Source organism: Glycine max, chromosome 19 (genome assembly GCF_000004515.6).
Source record: "Glycine max cultivar Williams 82 chromosome 19, Glycine_max_v4.0, whole genome shotgun sequence".
Classification (NCBI taxonomy): Eukaryota; Viridiplantae; Streptophyta; class Magnoliopsida; order Fabales; family Fabaceae; genus Glycine; species Glycine max.
In genome coordinates, this window is record NC_038255.2 from 33,230,270 (window position 1) to 33,250,081 (window position 19,812).

Sequence of the window (19,812 nt, forward strand, 5' to 3'; positions counted from 1 at the left end):
CTCCAACAGACCCAAGACATAGTAGAATGTCAAATTATGCTATAAATTAAACAAAATAAAAAGCATCATTATAAAATGAGCAAAAATATTTCTTGAATAGCATAATCTATATTTTTTTGTTTTTAAAACATTTATTTTTTTAGTAGCAACTCATTTTTTTCTTCTTATAGTCTGATATATATGGCTTTTTTTTTCAAAGGTGTATTCTAATGTGTATTCCAATTGACTTTTTAAGGTGACAATGTTGGGCCTACACATACTCTTGCCACCAGTTCTGAAATATGAAATTGTATCCCTGTTCAATCCACTAGTACTTTTGCTTTCAGGTACTCACTTTTTCTTATATTTAAGTATTTTATTTTCTTTATGGATTGGGATATTGATTCATACATCCATTATTTTCTTCTTGACAAAAATAAGAGCATTAACATTATTATCTCTATAGTTGCTGGCAAGGCTGTGATTGATTTACATACAACTATAAAAACAAAAATCAGCGATTGTTCAATAGCATAAATATGAATGATTGAGTAATTAATTAACATCTAAAGCTTTGTATCTCAGGGGAAGAAAGAGGACACCCTCGCTTTTGGTTGAAACTCTACGTGCCAGGCTTACCCAAATGCCCCTACTCTCTCTTCATGGAACTGCATGCAATGCTTGTAGGCTGATTGTGCCAATAGTGAATCAAGTATATAAGTTTACTTCTTCCAACCTCTCTTATCATACTTTTAACCCACTCTCATCATCACTAATTAACTTAACTTACATAAATATGTCCTCATGCATGTACCAGAAATTATTATATGGTTCACAAGTACCACGATATGACTAATTTTCATATAATATATAATTGAATTTAAAAAAAAAAAAAACTAGAGAATTGAGAAACTCACTATATATTATATAGAGATCAGTCACAATCATAGACATGTAATGATTTGAGACTATCTAATATAGTAATTTCTCTTACTAAGAATTTGTATAGATTAAGTTGAACATTGTGCAAGGAATTGATTGAACAAAACTATGTGTTTTGTTATCCAGTTTCTTCCAGGAGCATGCTTGGCTGCAGAAAAGAATTTAAGAGTCTTTCTTAAGCATGACAGAGTCTTTAGGCACAGCTGACACATTTCTCCTCGTTGCTGGCTTCTCCTTGGTTGCAACGCAGCTGACACATTTCTCCTCTTTGTTGGCTTCTCCTTGGTTGCAATCGTAGCAATCTATTTATTAGTGCCAGAAACCAAAGTCATTCAGCTCGAGGAGGTTGAGAAGTTGCTTCAAGATGGCTTCAGACCTTTTCCATCTGACAAGATGAACAACGAAATGAAGAAAAAGGAGGATGACACCAAGTAATTAAGAAGATCAAGAATAACATTAATGCTATAGGCATTTTTCTTCTTGTTCAACAAAAACATCATCTCTTCTTCTCTGCTGCAAATAATAAATGAAACTACATTATATTTTTTTGAATTTATTTTATTATGGTACATTATATTCATTTTATCTAGATGATAATAATAAAAATAATAATAATAATAATAATAATTTGAAAATGTAAAGCATTCCACTAGATAACGAGTCGTGTGATTTTTTTATTATGTGACTTTTACCTACAATTAAAGCTATGTATATGTTAATGATTTGCATGACAGTTTTTCAATAGTAGGTATAAGTTAATGACTTTTATCTACAGTTAGAATTTGTATGAACAATTTAATATTTTTACCTATAATTCGAGGTTATAGATATAAAGTTAATGCCTTTTACCTACGCACATTGTGAATTATATATAATGACAATCAAATGTAATTGTAGGTAAAAGTAAATCTGTTGGTAAAACCTCTACTTATATATTATAATTTGTCACTGTACACCCCTTCAAAGTTGACGGCCAAAATGTCCGTATGATAAAGTTTTTAATGCATTTACCTACGCATTTTTAACATCTAGTGATAGTTTTTATCCGTCAGCATAGATCAGTGAAACTTTTGAGATGGAAAATAATTGAAGACTTAATTATTATTAATTAAACTTTGTAGATGTTCATATGAGGATAAAATTATTTATTTAAATAAGGATTCATTTATTATAATATTTGAATTAATTTAAATCATTGAAATTTCTAAATTCTTATTTTATTGATATTTTAAAGTATATTTTTATTTTGAATTGTTATTATAACAAACAATGTTACAAAAATTGAACAAGTATAAATTGGTTCAATTGAACCATAATTTTTGGAGAAACCTCACTAAACCACTGGATCATATAAATTTATTGGTCAATAAATATTCAACAAATATAATATATATCTTATATTTAATTTTTTATTTATCTATATTGATTCATGTAGGTCGACCTAGGGTCCAATATCTTGGACTATATCAATCTGTATTTTAAAACATTGGATTTTCTAATCACATACTCCCTCGATCCAAACATAAATATAAGAAAAAAATATACTTTTGGATTTAAATATAACTAAATTTTAACTTTTTATCGTATTAAATGATATTATTATAAAAATATCCTTCAATTAATTATGATTCTAATTTCAATGACTTTTTTATTTTTGATATCAAAATTCAATAAAAAAATATTTTAAAAAAAAGTTCAATTTTTAAATATAATTAGTATATGATTAAATGATATTAACTAATTTTTTTAATTAACATAAATTTAATTATTTTTTTATATTTAGGTGTAAAGTAATACTTAATAAGTTTTATGCCAAACATATCACATCGTACATCGTATTAGTTTATAAATCTAATTAGAATATACTTACATTGTAGTATCATTTAAGAATAAATTATTTTGTATAATAAGATTGTTGGGTTCAAAAAATTATTTTAAAAGTAATATCTAAAACACTTTTTAATTTATTAATTATGTAAAAAATATTATACCGATAAAATATGAAAATTAAAATTCTCTAACTATATGGTAATAAATAATAATAATTTTTATACTATCCTATGTTTTAATTTTTAATAACAAAAGTATATTTTAAGTAGTTTTTTAATATCGTACGTGGTCAAATTGTAACAATTTTAGACATAAAATATATAAAAGTTGTACGTGGGCTGCTAGCTTGATGCTTAAAAAATTGAATTATAACCAAGTCCTTTCATCATTGTGATGGGAAGGTTAATTTTTTTTTATTACCACTTTAATTGCCAAGTAGGCAGATCTTTTCTGAAAATATCATCATCGTGTTTCAATAATAATAATAATAATAGTAATAACTTTGACCAAATTATTTCGTGAAATTTTAGTTGTAGTAGGAGCCTGGGCTGAGTTGGTATTGGTATGAAACGAAACACAACACCCCGGTAGCCTGTTATATTGGTTAAAATTATTTTATTGGATAGGATAAGAATAATAATAATAAATGATAAAAATATAAGTTGTAAGATAATTTTTTATTTTATATATGGTTTGATGAATAGTGAATAATTCAAATAAAATAATATAAAATTTTATTAAAATATCTTATATTAATTATCTTAATATAACTAATATCAAATTTATTGTGTTTATCAAAATAAAAAGAGATTAAAATAAAAAAAAAATTGGTGTTTTTTTAAATAATTACGTTGGTTAGTTATTATTATTTTTTTACTACAGAGATCTCTGTAGTAAAACAAGGATATATGTTTTTTTAATATTTTATACTTAAAACAAAAAGTTATTCCTTAATTTTTTTAAGAGATTTTGTCATATTCTCATTTGTTTGATTTGTGTTGTCTTTTTAATTTTTTCAAATCAAATATAAAATAAAAAAATTTATTCTATTTAATATTATAATTTTTAACGAATGAAACACATATTTTGTTAATAAAATTCTGATATGCAAAAATAATACTAATAAATGTAAAAGAAACCCTTTAGCAGTTGAGTCCATATGTCCAAGTGGTTAAGAAGACAGACTTGAAATCCAGCTCGCGCAGGTTTGAACCCAACTGTCGACGAAACTTTTTTTTTTTTGTTTTTTGTAAATACAAACCATAGATCCATGATCGTATCAAACGACCAGATGCAGCATCGTTTTTCACAGAAAATTATAGAAATAAATTATTTGAACAAGACATGTTATCTTTATTCATACATGTCAAAATTCAAAATTAAGTTACATTTATGATTAATGGATTAATCCATTCTTATGTATGTAAAAAAAAATGTACACTCTTATCTTATAAAATAGAACTAAATTCCAGCTCATTTGTTTAAGGAACTTAATTTTTAACTAAAGTTTAACTCATTTAATTCATTAATCGAATATTTAATTTAAGTTTAACTTATTTGATTAATTGTGTTCAATGAGTCAATTGTGAAATTGAGTATAGAACTATGATTTCTTGGTTTGATTCATTGGCAATCATAGTCAAATTTTAGGAATGGTATTAGGTAATATTGACCAAATGCAACCCATAATATTATTTGGTGGCTTGGAAATGGGAGTCAAGTTAGATTTTGGAATGATCTATGGGTTCCACAGAGGGGAAACTAATAAACCATGCACTTAGTAGTCTTTCTACTAACGAAAATTTGTCCTGTATTTTTATGTTGGCAATGAAGGCTTTTGGGACACACAAAATAAGAAAAATAAATGAAAAAAAATTGATTAGAATTCGTAGGCCTATGACAAATGAAGTGCTCTGCCAGCTTTGTGATGTACAAGCTAAATCATTCATCCACGCTTTGCGACATTGTAAGTGGGTTTTGGAGGTGGGGAATTTTTTATGGGATGGAGTCATGCCTCCCTTTTTATGAACAATGGTTTATTTGGATATGGATGGTGTAACATTCCAATTTTCATAAACTAGATTAAAAAGAATTGTTATTTATAAATAAATAGAATTTTAAAAATAATGATGAGATTTTATAAATAAATAAATAAGGAGATATAATTATTAATTAAAATAATGATTTGAGAGAAAATAAAAAAGGGTATTTTATTTATTTGTTTGATAGAGAATAAAATAAATTTTGTTTTTATAAAATAATAAATAATAAATAAATAAATAGAGTAAATAATAGGTCGAAAATGCCCCTAGCTATAAATAGCAACATGATACGGCCTCATAATTTCGTTTTTTCTCTCTTCTCCCAAGATCCTCTCTTTTACCCGCAGACCACCTAATCCGTCTCAGAAAAATGACGATCTCGGACTCATTTACCGTTGGATCGTCGTGAAATTTGAGCACCACGTTCGCAACCCAATTCCAAGCATTCTAACCGTTGGGAATTTTGATATTATGTCTGAGCTAAGAGAAATACCCCTCACATTGTAGCATTTTCCTTTCCCACAGAAACCCAGAGCTATCTCGGAAAAACTACGATCCCAGTTTCGTTAACCGTTGGATTTTCATGAAATTTGGATATGTTGTTCGAAATTCAATTTCGCACGCTTTTACCGTTGAGATTTGCTAGATAATATTTGTGGAGGGAGAAAAATAAATCGCATGATGACAGTACAAGGGGAGGTTTCAATCCATTCTCTGTCTCTTTGACGTTTGGGAACTCTATCGGAGCATTTAGAGGAAAAAAATTGGAGGAATCTCAGGGAACCGCTAGAGATGCTGCTATCGTTGGCTGAAGACACGTGAGCCCGCTTAGAGGTAAGGGATGAGTTATTCACAATTGGGGATTAGTGAGAACATGTGTAGGGATCCTTAGAGATATCAATTGGAATGGGTTTTGGGGTATTTTTGCAATTTTCATTTTATCCTTTTAATTATTACAATGAATTATATATGTTTGATGAATTAGTTGATGTCCCAATGAGAAATTGTTATGAAATTGATGTGTTTTTGTGTTGAGTGTGAACCCCTTAGAAAAGTTAAGCTCTTTTTATTAACATAAATTATATTTTAAATAATATTATTCAATGACTTATTTTATATAAATTATTATCTTGTTCTAATTTTTCTACGACAATGATCAACATGTTATGTGTATATAATTATTGTAATACTAGAATAATAAATTAAAGAAAATTGTAAGGTTAATGTCTATGGTAATTTCTTTTGACGTAATATTAAATTAATTGTTATAGAAATCCTTTGATAAAAAAACAATGTAGTTTAATTTACTATATACATATACATATATATGTTTTGTATCATACAAATATTATTATTGTGTGATGTGTATGAGTTATAAGGTGTAATAAGTTGTTATAATGATATTATGATATTATAGTGAAAATTGAGTAGTACAAAGTTGAATGTGTCAATTTGCGAGATACATGTAAAAATGAGATGATTGATGTAATGTTACGTGTAACATCCCAATTTTTCGTAAATAAATTTAAAAATCTTTTTAGTAAAAAATAAATAAATAAATAAATATAGAGTAAATAATAGACTGAGTACCCTAGGTATAAATAGTTATGTTAAGTCAGTTGCCTCCTTTTTTGCCTCATTTTCGTTTTTTCCCTTCTCTTCTCAAAACCCTTTCTTTTTCCCGCAGCCCACCAAACCTGTCTCAGAAAAATGATGATCTCGAACCTGTTCACCGTTGGATCGTTGTGAAATTTGAGTATCATGTTTGCAACCCAATTCCGAACATTCTCACCGTTGGGAATTTTAAAAACATATCTGAGCTTAGAGAAAAACCCTTCGTATTGTAGCATTTTAATTTCCCGTAGAAACTCAAAACTGTCTCGGTAAAACTACGATCCCGGTTTCGTTAGCCATTGGATTTTCATGAAATTTGGATATGTTGTTCGAAATTCAATTCCGCACGCTTCCACCATTGAGATTTGCGAGATAATATTCGTGAAGGGAAAAAAAGGAATCGCATGAAGATAGTACAAGTGGAGGTTTCAATCTCTTCTCCGTCTCTCTGACGTTTGAGAATTCTATCGGAGCAGTCGGATGAATAATTGAAAGAATTTCAGGGAACCACTAGAGATGTTGCTATCGCTGGCTGAAAACACGTGAGTCCGCTCAGAGGTAAGGGATGAGTTATTCACAGTTGGGGATTAGTGAGAACATGTGTAGGGATCCTTAGAAGATTAAATTAGGGTTTTATTTTGAGATGTTTATTAAATTGCAAATTTTCCTTTATGATTATAAATAAAATATTGATGTCCTAATGAAAATTTCTTGATAAATTGTGCTCTTGATATTTGTATATTTCGACCTATGATTTTGATATAATTGTGTAATATTATTTAAGGGGTTTTAGTCCTAATGTTGTGATAGTCTTTTATATAAATTGTTATATTGAGGATATGAAATGATGATTCAAATTGTGAGTATGTGATGAACTGTAGAAGAACATGTTGCTTTGAGATTATAATATTGTTATTGAGATTGAGTATAAGTGTAAAGTTCAACATGTGTTAATTTGTGAGATACGTGTAAACATGTGATGGTGAATTGTGATACTATGAGATGTGAAATTGTGAATGAGTTATAGTTGTGGATAAGTGTGTAGTTAACACTTGATGTGAAATTACTTGTGTTGTAAGCTATGAATTGTACAATAACCCGACCATCTTGAGAAAAGCGTTGATGCGTAGTGTTAAAGAGAAAATGTAGGTTTCCTATTTAGGAACCAGTGTTAAATCGTAGCGCAATTGTGTTGAACTTGTTTAAAACACGAGTGTAAGGTCGTGGGTATTATATAATTCATGAGCAGTGTCTGCATGTAAAAAAAATTATTTTAGGGGTTGGACCTGAATCAGGAGGGAGAGGCCCTGACGGACTCTTCGGAGTGTAGGCCTTGGGGGTCATCGAGTTTGAGTGCTCCTTTAAGCCTATGCTGATCCCATAAGGTTGGAGCATTCTCGCAAAACATTGTGACCCTGACTGGTCTCCCTATGATCTTACTTAGTGAGAGTGACCTGACAAACCCATTGTGTGGTGTGTCTTGTTATGTACTCCTAAGCGTCCCAGGGTGGTTTTTCACTGACATGGTACCACATTGCATATAGGATTGAGTCTTAGCATAACTATTGCATATGCTTGCTAATTGATGTGTTATTATATCTTGATCGAAGTGTGGGATTCTTGTGTAATGTGATTGATAATTGAAAAGTGAATTTTGAATGATGAAGTGGTGAAGTTACGTGAGCTATGTTTAAGCAAGTGGTATCTCATTTATATAATATGTATATTTAATTGTTTTGTTTCTCTATTAGTTAGGAATGTGATAACTCACTCCCTGTGTGTTGTTGTGTTTGGATCCTGTGATGATCTTGAATTTGTGTTCGGGGGAGCAGATGAATAGGTGGATGACTATGAAGAACCTCATGCTAGAGGACACGGGAACACGACGCTCTGATAGGATGTGACATTAGGATATAGATTCTATATTAATTGTATGAAGCTTAGACGACCTTGTTGAGTCGAGAATACTTTATTATTTATTTGGACAAGTTTGAATATGATGTAGAAGAAAATGAATGTGAGCCTTTTTCCCCTTTGAAAGACTTGTTTAAAAAAAATGTTTTAAAAATACTTTTAATTAATATTTGAATTTTTTTATTCCTTATTAGTATATATGTGAGGGGTAGAGGGTGTCACATTATGAGATGTTAAATTGTGGGCATGATAATTGATTGTGAATAAGTGTGTTTTACACTTGATGTGACAATAATTATATTGTGAGCTATGAATTATACAATAACCCGACCAGTGTTATCTTGAGAAAAGCGTTGATGCACAGTGTTTAAGAGAAAATGTAGGTTTCCTAGTTAGGAACCAGTGTTAAATTGTAGCGCAATCGTGTTAAACATGTTTGAAACATGAGTGTGAGGTCGTGGTATTGTATAATTCATGAGCAGTGTTTATAAATGAAATATGTGATGAATTATGGAACAATATGTTGCCTTGAGATTATAATATTATTATTGAGATTGAGTAAAAGTGTAAAGTAGAACATGTGTTGAATTGTGAGATATGTGAAAACATGTGATGGTGGATTGTGACATTATGAGATGTGAAATTGTGAATGAGTTTTGGTTGTGAATAAGTGTGTGATTAACTCTTGATGTGACATTATTTATGTTGTAAGTTGTGAATTGTACAATAACCCGACCAGTGTTATCTTGAGAAAAGTGTAAATGCGTAGTGTTAAAGAGAAAGTGTAGGTTTTCTATTTAGGAACCAGTGTTAAAGAGAAAGTGTAGGTTCCTATTTAAGAACCAGTGTTAAATTGTAGCGCAATATGTTGTACGTGCTTAAGACACGAGTGTGAAGTCGTGGGTATTGTATAATTCACTAGCAGTGTCTGTGTGTTAAAATAATTTTAGGGGTTGGACCTGAATCAAGAGGGAGAGACCCTGACGGACTCTTCGGAGTGTAGGGTTTGGGGGTCACCGGGTTTGAGTGCTCCTTTAGCCTATGCTGATCCCATATGGTTGGAGCATTCTCGCAAAACATCGTGACCCTGACTGGTCTCCCTATGATCTTACTTAGTGAGAGTGACCTGACAAACTCATTGTGTGGTGTGTCTTGTTATGTACTCATAAGTGCCCCGGGGTGGTTTTTCACTGACATGGTACCACATTGCATGTAGGCTTGAGTCTTACCATAATTGTCTAATGCGCTTGCTAATTGTTTATTATAAAATTGAGGTGTTATTATGTCTTGATTAGAACGTGTGATTCTTGTGTAAGGTGATTGATGGATGAAAAGTGAATTTTGAATGACAAAGTGATGAAATAATGTGAGATATGCTAAGTAAATTGTATTTGGCTACTATATGTTGTTTTGTTTCTCTCTAGTAGTTAGAAATGTGATAACTCACTCCCGGTTTGCTGTTTGTGTTTGGATCTTGTGATGATCTTGAACCTTGTGTTCGGGGGAGCAGATGGCTAGGTGAAGTGCTTAAAGAAACCTTGTGTTGAAGGACGTTGGGACACAATGCTTTGATAGGATGTGACAGTGGGACATAAGTTTTATATTAAATGCATAATGTTAGTCTATTTTATTTTATCTCACTGATTTAACAAAATATTTTTGTAAATTTTGACGGCCTTGTTTCGAGCCGAATATATTTTTAATAAGTTTTAATTGATAATAGTAAAGTGAATGTGAACCTTTTACCCGTGTGAATTTGGTTACCGATATTTTTTTATATATTTTATTTATTTATATGTCGGGGTAGAGGGTGTCACAGATTGAGCATTTGAAACATCCAAGGGCCAGGAGTTTGTATCCTCTCTTATGCTTGACAGTTCCAATAGAAAAGATACACACAAAAAAGTGAATTGTATTAATTTTTTTAACACACTTCACTCTTAGGTTTATCTCTTTCCTATTGGAATTGTCCACTACTAGAGAGGATTTATACTCAAAGGTCATGGGTTTCCACATAGTGACCTTAGCTTTTCGGGATAGATCTTCATAGTAATTAGGGGTGCGTTAACAAATTCGTATTTCACCAGAAGATGTCTCTGATGGAGAACGTTGTGCACAATATTCAAGCACTTGCTTTGAACAAAAGTAGTATAGCTCTGTGTGCATGAATTATCGTAAAACTAGAAGAGAAATAATTAAAGAAAAGAGAAATATAATAGAAATAAAGTAGAATGTTGAGTTGTTTAGTTTTAGAGAAATATATGCTAGAAATAAAATGAAAAAAATATTGCAAGGTTATAGAAGTACCATTATATCCCTAACTGCACGTGTAGATTTTGAATGAAAATAATATCAAATGGTTGTGCCTCTCACCATCTGTGCTGCAGTCTTGTTCAATGTATTCATTCCTTTGCTGTAAGTGGTGGTGATTTGGAATGGAAGCATGTCAGACATGAAGGAAACCAGGTGGCAGACAAGCTGGCTAATCATGGTTTGTCTCTTATTGAGAATGTGAGAGTCTTTGACTCAGTTTTTTCTTTTTTTGTTGCAGCTGTTATAGCTGATGTAAGTTCTATTTGATTCTTGCATGGGTTTTAATCTAGTCTCTGGGCGTTTCACCCCTTGCATTCACAAAAAAAATAAAAATAATAGTGGTATTGCAAGTAGCCTTTGTTCCCTCGTTTTGTTGAAAGTAACCATTTTTTGCTAACACTGATGTAAGAAGTTGTAGTAATAATAATGAAAAATTGTAAAAGCAAAATTATAAAAACATGAAATTGAAACATGGTATTTCTAAAGTCAACCGTGATCAACACCGTTGTTTCAGCTTCTTTTTGTAATTTTCACCAAAAAAAAGCTTAGTTTTGTAATCATAACTTTACCGTTGCATAATTAATTTTTGAGTAAATATATTTATCAATTAAAATTATTAAAACCAATCAATCAATATTGGTTGTAGGCAAAATAATTAGTTTTGTTTCTAGGATTATATTAATGCTAAGGAAAAATAAACACGTGAGGCAGAATAGAGATAGAAGAATAACAACTACAAATTTAATACTGTTTTTTTTTTTTTTGGTTAACTCAACAAAGAAATGTGTATATATATTTCAAGAAGGTACAGAAAATACCAGCATGACAATTGTAACAGAAAAGATAGATACATAAGCAGATCCGGTTACTGCATATTTACCCCAATATGAGAAAATATTAAGTAACCCCACTGCTACCTAACCCAAAAAGCACCAACACCCTCCACTATCAGTAAACATAGATTCACATGCAGCACTGTGTCCACTCATACATATATAAGAATACTATTCACTGCTCCATGCCTCCATCAATATAGACCCGCCACGCCACGCCCCACAGTATCAGCTAGATGTCACCAATACACGATGCTATGCATGCTGCAGGGTTACTATACCATTGCACAAAAGAAAATTTGAATTTCTGAATAGAATCATGCATACACAACCAGCACAAGAACCTGACTTCATGCAACAATGTTGCTCTATCCATCACAGCGCGTTTATAAATGCTCGCATTCCTCGACTTCCAAACTGAGAACATAACTGAAGCCCAAATCACTCACCAAATATCTTGTTCAGTTGAATTCCTTCCTAGCCCGAAATGCAGCCAACAGTGGCTCTTGAGAGAGCTCGGACATACAATAGCGAAAACAGGTGGCATCCAAGAGTAGCATGAAGACCAAATATCCGAGGCTAAAGGAGAAGAAATAAAAATGTGATTCAAGGATTCAATATGATGATTACAAAAAGGGCATAGCAATTCAGTAGGATTCACAATTATATTTCTCCTTGCTAAGTTAGCTTTCGATGGCAACCTATCTCGCAGGGCCCTCCAAATCAAGCACTTCACTTTATTTGGCACTTGTAAATTCCACACTAGAGGAAATAAATTTTCCCCCTCCTCCAATGCAACCTCATTGGGTAGCCCTTTATATGCAGAGGCTGTAGAATAAAGACCCGACCAGCACCCACTCCAAGGCCAAGAATCCTCTGCATTTCTATGGACTTGCACCGTGATCAACAAATCATTAAGCTGGTCAATAAGATCAAGTTCCCATTGAAAATGTTGTCTTCTCCAAATGAGATCCCAAAACTACCTCTCATCCCTCCAGGAATAAGACTTTCATCCCTTTGGATCTAGTAAGAAAATGTTTTCTTTCGATACATTGGCACTGGGGGCAATTGACAGAGTCCGAATTGTCTTGCAAAAAGCTGAGGTTGGTAAGGATAGAATCGAATATCCTTTGGAGTAATACCAGCAAAAATTATATCCTAAGTAAGAAAAACACTTCAAATTTCGATTAGCTCTGATTGTTGACCAAGAATCTCGTATAGGAATCTTTGCTTTAACCATGATTGTCCAGTCAATTGGGAATTCAGGAAAGGAGTTAAACCACTATTGAAATGCTCGAATTGAAGAAATGCTTTAATGTACTTGCTATAACACTCACAAGTATAAAACTCCTTGCTGGGTGTCAGGAAAATCAATTGAGCTGCTTCAATCTTGAGTTCGATGTCATCTGGAATCTCTCTTTCGAGAGTTATATGATTGGCCAAAATCGCATTTAACAAAAGTATAACAAGCCACAAAGGGCCAACTATATGTTCCATTTTCCCAAGGGTATCCATGATTTCGACAGCCTCATCCATTACCTTAAACACTGAAACCAAGAGAAATTTACTAAGACATATATTTTCTCCAAAATGAAGAGCCTGTGCTAAGTTGTAGCAATACATGGGAATTTGAAGAGATCGAGTACAAAGCAAGTGTGAAGAAACCCAATACATCAAGAAAGCAATATATGTTCTTCATCAGACACTTCTCTAGTCTCTTTGGCATTCTTTTTGATAAATCTGCCATAAGACTTGACACTCCAATCGATTTAAACTTCACTTCTTTCTATTTGATCCTCGAATAAATCAAGGGCATAAGTTTTCCCTAAAGGCTTGAGACCAGTAATAGCAGCTATATCCACTAAAAGTTGGTGAAACTGGATCGTAAGGTAGTTCTAAGGCATGTAGACTTTGATTCCAGAACAGAAAAGATGTCATTAACATAGGCATATCTAAGCTAACCACATCATACTTGCTCAACTAAATCAAGTCATAAATGCCTATATTCTTCTTGTGTTTAGCTTTTTGTGCTTCCAAAAGTTTTTAACAGTCTTTCTGTCTTTTGGGGGAGAAGCTCTGAAAATCCCACTTTTTTCTTTCAAAAAATCACTCCTAATGGTAGTATCTTTATGAATTATAGGGTGTTCTCCATCATGTGTTGGGAACCAACTTTTAATGGACTCTAAATCCACCTGTGGACAATAAGGACATTCAAAACATATGTTTTTATTGTTAAGAGAAGCTGGAATTAGTACCTGTGTTTCGCATACTTTTTGCGTTCCTCTTCATGACCAGGAATAAGTATTAATTCAAAGCCCCTTTCTCTCTGCGTCGTTGATAGCAACGCTGCTATGACTCAAGTGTAGGATAAACAGCATGGGCACCAACTTCAGGATATTCCACCACTCACTCCACTAATTCTGTTATTGCCCCAAAATACCTTTCTGTTATAACAAACTTCATCTCACTCTGTAATTAGGATATTTTCCTTTCTGTTATGGCCATTTGGAATGCCATATATTATCTTTTGTTGAAATCATTATAAATATGGCAGTAATGAAATAAGAAGGAAGGAAGAATTACGAAGGTAACCATTAGTGTAGTTTAGCATAGCTAGCTTTGTCCTCTGTTCGTAACAGTCGTCACTGTAGATGCTGGGATTTGGGTGCTCCTATCAGTGTTGGTGGAAGCATCTTGTTGCTCCATGGAAGGGCTTTGTTGATAAGAGGATGCCATTGAGTAGAAAGAAGATGAACGGAGAGAAGTTTTCTCTGCAGTAAAGCAAACAATGGCAAGGAGAATGATGGGGAAGAAGATGAATAGTAACAGCGAGATTGTGAAGAAAGCAAAGAAGAAGAATGAGAGAATGGAAACGGTTAATATAAGTCATCAAAGATAATTTCAAAATGCACTAAGTGTAAACTAATAAGGAGATAAGATTTGACGTGATTAGTGGAGATATACAGATATAGGCTTATGTGTATAATCATTTGGCCTCAATTAGCGTAAAAATTGTTGCACAGTTGAACATGTTCTCGAAGCTTTAATGGGTATAAATGTTGCAATATAGGAAGTTACAACAATACCCTTAAACAAATTTGATGCATAAATATTATGTTATCCAGAATAAATATTCGAACACACTATCTTTGGGGCATACGTTATCTCTGTTATGAGAAATTTCTAAGTGTGAGAGCTTAGACGAATTTCAATATATACCATTTCCATGATGAGAAATATAACCATGTTCAGATTAGACTAAAATATTTAGTGGGAGTCGAGAATGTCAAAATGGTTATCAAAATAATAAATTTCGATGAGGCTGAAATGTCAATGAAATGCATTAAGCACGTGAAAAAAAAAGAGCTCAAAAAGAAATTTCTATAATTTGATTGTTAGTGGTAGAAGTTTATAGATTAAGACACCTGAAAATCATTTAGTCGAAAATCTTACTTTTAATGAATCTTCGTTTCGTTTAATTTTATGTATCTTTTTAAATTTTTTAGTCTTACTAATTTTCATTTTTTTTTAAACTTTATTTTTATTCAATTTTCTTTGTTTGTTATTATCAAATTCATGAAAGATTGCATGATTAGAAGTATTATTGAAAATTATTACTATCAAAAAACACTATTACAAAAGATTATTGTCATAGAAATTGTTAGAGAAACTATTTATATAAATCCTTTTATTATGGATATCACTATTGAGATTATTATTACTATTTTCATCATCACTTAAATAATTTTTTTAAGTTGAAAATTATAATTACTTGTATGACTAAAAAGAATTTATAATAAAAATGGATTTTATGTATCGTTTTTAAAGATTTATTTGTTAATAGAATCACAAGTAAAATTGACTTCTTAAAAATATAAAATATTTTTGAAAACCTATTTATGATTTTCACGGTTAATAAAAGAATAATTTAATCTTTTATGATTTGGAATTAAATTTTGCTCTGATGGGTTTGGAAGTAAGAGATTTCTTACCAAAAAAAAGCACTCCATAAGTTGTGGTGATTTTTAACCCCCACAAAATTATGTTTTGATTTTTTTTTAATTTTTTTACAATTTGTGTCGATTTTTAACCTTTAAAAATTACATTTTAAAATTTAAATTAAAAAATTTCACATAAGTTTGGATTCATCCAAAACAAGTTTCAACTCAAAAAGTCACATATTTTAATTTTACAAGGATGAAAAATAAATAAAAAATTTACAATAACTAAAAATAAATTTTAAATATTTTGCAGTGGAAAACATACTTTAACCTAATATAAATAAATATATATTACGAGAAAAACTTAAATGAGTGTCACAAATCACAATACATATTATTTTACTTAACATATATGGATTAAATCTCTTAGCTTGTGTTGCGGTTACTCGTTATTTTGCTTATTTTATTTTTTAGTTGTGTTGATGTCAGTCCAATCAAAATTAATCTTCCATTACTTGAATTTATATACAAAACTTGCGTTTAGACATTTACAAAATTTTGATGTTTAATTTATTTTTTCTCAATCAACTCTACATAAAAAATATTAAAATTGCTCTAGAGTCATATTTAATGATTATTAGAATTATGATTTCATAAGTATTTATTGTCCAACATGTAAACTTTAAAAATAATAAAATATATATAGAAAAAGTCTCTTATTTAATAGTAATTTATATACTTGGTCACCGCAACTAAAATCGTCTACTCTGTCAGTGCTTAAGAGGATTATGCTGTTAAAATATGTGATGCTATCATGTATAGGTACTTCATCAGCTATTGAAAATCTCTTTTTTTCACTTATCACTTATGTGTTTATGTTACAACAATATATGTTTTTCATCTCCTTTTATTTTTCAAGTTGAACACTTTTTTTAAACACTTTTTATCCACAACAATCAAAGATACTATGAAAGGGTTTTTAATAACTCCCCCATCATGTTTAATCAATCGCTCTAACTCAAGTTAAATACTTTGAATTAACAAATGACCCCCTTGCTTTATAGTTTATATTCAAGCAATTTATCAGGATTTTCAAAAAATGAAGTATAAATATTCAACTTCACTTTTGCAACTATTTTAGCTGTAAAAAATTATACATGTCCTCTTACTTATCCATTAATGAGATATTTATACTGTTCATACTTACCAGAAAGAAAAGAAGAGAACCAAATGTTCCACTTCTTTAATAGCATGATAACTAACAATTTGAAATGAAAAAATCATATTCAACCTAGCAACTTGGAGCAGTAATGTTCTAAAAACAAGTTTTTATTTTCACTCTTGATAAAGATAGGCTCATGACTACTCTAATTCCTTTTAAGATAAGTATGAAATATATGACAAAAAAAAAAAAATTGTAACAACTTGATTCCATCACTGTGATGGGAAAGTTTATTATCAGTTTAATTGCCAAGTTCGGGCATCTTATGAAAATATCATCATCCGGTTTCAATAAAAAACATAACTTTGAGCAAATTATTTTATGAAATTTCAATTATAGTAGGAGCTTGGGGTGAGTTGGTATGAAGTAATCGAAGTATGACATCTTGTATTTTCAAATTCTGATACTTGTGTTACAATTAAAATATATTATCTATTTTGTAATAGACATTTAATAACAAATTGTCGATATGTCCGAGTGGTTAAGGAGACAGACTTGAAATCTGTTGGGCTACGCCCGCGCAGGTTCGAACCCTGCTGTCGACGAAACTTCTTTTTGTTTCTTAAAAGCCAACACGAACTATTTAGCATGTGTTATATGATTATCCCAAGTATGAAAATACAGAGACATAAATATTGTCAAAAGATGTCACAAATTTTACTTTTTTTTATTCAATTACCTTCACAATTTTATTTTAAATGTGATTATCTTTATTTAATGAAGATGAACTATTAATCAACTCTTATTAAGAATATGTTTGAAATAAGAATAATCAAAATAAGATTAACATATTAAATATAATATTTAACTTATGATATTCATTTGATATCATTTGTTTAAGTATGAAAATAGACATATACAAAGGAATGTGAAAAATTTTACTTTAATTTTATTTTATGTATTTAGATAATGTTATAACTTTATCTTGAGTCTTTTTGTAAGTGGTCATATGCATTACCTAATATAAATAGAAATTGAATAGTTCAAAAAAATTATACTTTTAAATTAAAAAATGGAGGATATTTTGATTAAAAAGAATTTAACATCATTCATATAAACTTTATATAAATTAAATTTAAATAAAAATATTAAAGAGTCTAAACATAAAAAAATCATAATTATAAATAAACATGAACATTATTTATATAAAAGTTATATAAATCATCAAAATAATATACAAAAATATATATTAAATTTAAATATAAATATTTAACAATCTCTTAACATGAAAAATCCAATGACTATAGAAAAAATAATACCCAAATGAATTTGTAGTGGATACCCATGCGACAAATGAATATAAATATAAATTAACACAATATAAATATAATATATAACAGATTAAAATAATATAATTTTTGAGTAAAAACAATATTATATTTTGTATATAATTTTATTTAATATATTGACATATAGATATCAATGTCCAGAAGAAAAATAAATTTGTCTAGATCAAAATCATGAATATTTAGGTTAAAAGATAATAACTAAATCAATAATTATTTGCTTAGAAATTAACTTTACAAACTAATTTATGCGGAGAAAAGGAAAGTGCCTAATTTATTTATTTTTTATGTAATTAAATACATATTAATTATGTAAAAGAAACTTTAATTTTGATTGAAAAAACCTTAGGTAAAAAAGTTTATCACTAAACAGTGTAAATTTGTTTATTTGTTTTTTATATTTTATATGATAAGTTAAGGGTAAATTCTTTCCACACTTTCATGCAAATATTCATCTTCATTTGTTATGTTTTTTCATACTTTCTATGCTCATAAAATAAAATATTTAATAAATTATTTTAATCAGAAAAGAGACATTCATAAAAATTATATTTAAATTAAAATTATTATAATAAAATAATATAATTCTACCATAATAATTTATATATTAATGTAATTTCAGGTAAATTGTTCATCCCAGAGAATTAAGAGTAAATTTTCTACTTTCTTTTATTAAAAAAAATTCAAGCCAGTGTGTTAAATTTTATATATAACTTTTATTTTAATATTTTGGTGCACACATATCCAAGAATAAAAAAAAATTAAAATTTATCCAAGTAGAAGAAAATCTCGAATACATTATTTATTGAGAAGATAATAAATAAAAAATGAATAATTATTTGATTAAAAATTAGTTTTAGACCGTAATTTTGCATGGATAAAATTTTTTAGTAAGAAAGTTCATCCCCGCTATAATTTATATATCTATTCCCGTATGATGTATCTATATTTCTCTTCATATTTTTATGAAAAAATATTTATTTCCATTTTTAATATTTTTTTCATATTTTATATATTAATAAAATAAAAATATTTAATAAATCATTTAAGTTAAAAAAAGATAAGCATAAAACGTTCATCCCAATTAAAATTATTATAATAAATTAATATGCTTTCACCATAACAATTAAAATATTAATGCGAGTTATTTAATTGAGCAGATAAAAAATAAAAAATAAAAAGGATATTTTCTTTAAAATTAAATAATAATTATGTTGATTTATTTTAGTCAAGTATATATATTAATTATTTAAAAGAATTACTTAAGCTAAGTGATATCCGTAAAAAATACATTTAAATTAAATTTATTATATTAAATCAATATAATTTTACCATAATAATTTATACATTAACATGATTTTAGATAAATTATGTATCTAGTGAATTAAGTGTAATTTTTCATCTTTTGTTTATTAGAAAAAGAATGCATCGTTGTGTTAAAATTTATATATCACTTTTATTTTAATATTTTGACATATAAATATTAATATATAAAAGAAAATTAAATTTATATGTATAGAAGAAAAATTTGGATAATTTATTTAATTAAGATAATAAATAAAAAATGAATAATTATTCACCTACAAAATAATTTAAAACACTAATTTTGCATGGAAACAAATTATGTTTATGTTGATTTAATTTGGTTTTTTATGTAATTAAATATATATATATATATATATATATATATATATATATATATATATATATAAATTATTTAAACTAAATCTTATTTTTAATTGGACAAAAATCTTTCATAAAAAGGTTATCCTCGTGAATTTATGGTACATTTTTCTAATTATTTTTTTTTATAAAAAATTATATCTATATTATAGGTAACATGCTTAGTATCATTGAATTGATCAACATTAATTTGAATTTAAATATTCTAAAGGA

The 19,812-nt window shown here is 29.2% G+C and overlaps 1 non-coding gene across 1 annotated transcript; it reads left to right on the forward strand.

Annotated features, from left to right (window-relative positions):
- Nucleotides 1–17,093: 17,093 nt before the first annotated feature.
- Nucleotides 17,094–17,175, forward strand: TRNAS-UGA (transfer RNA serine (anticodon UGA)). The gene has a single exon. It is a non-coding gene; the product is annotated as a tRNA-Ser (tRNA).
- The last annotated feature ends 2,637 nt before the right edge of the window (nt 17,176–19,812 follow it).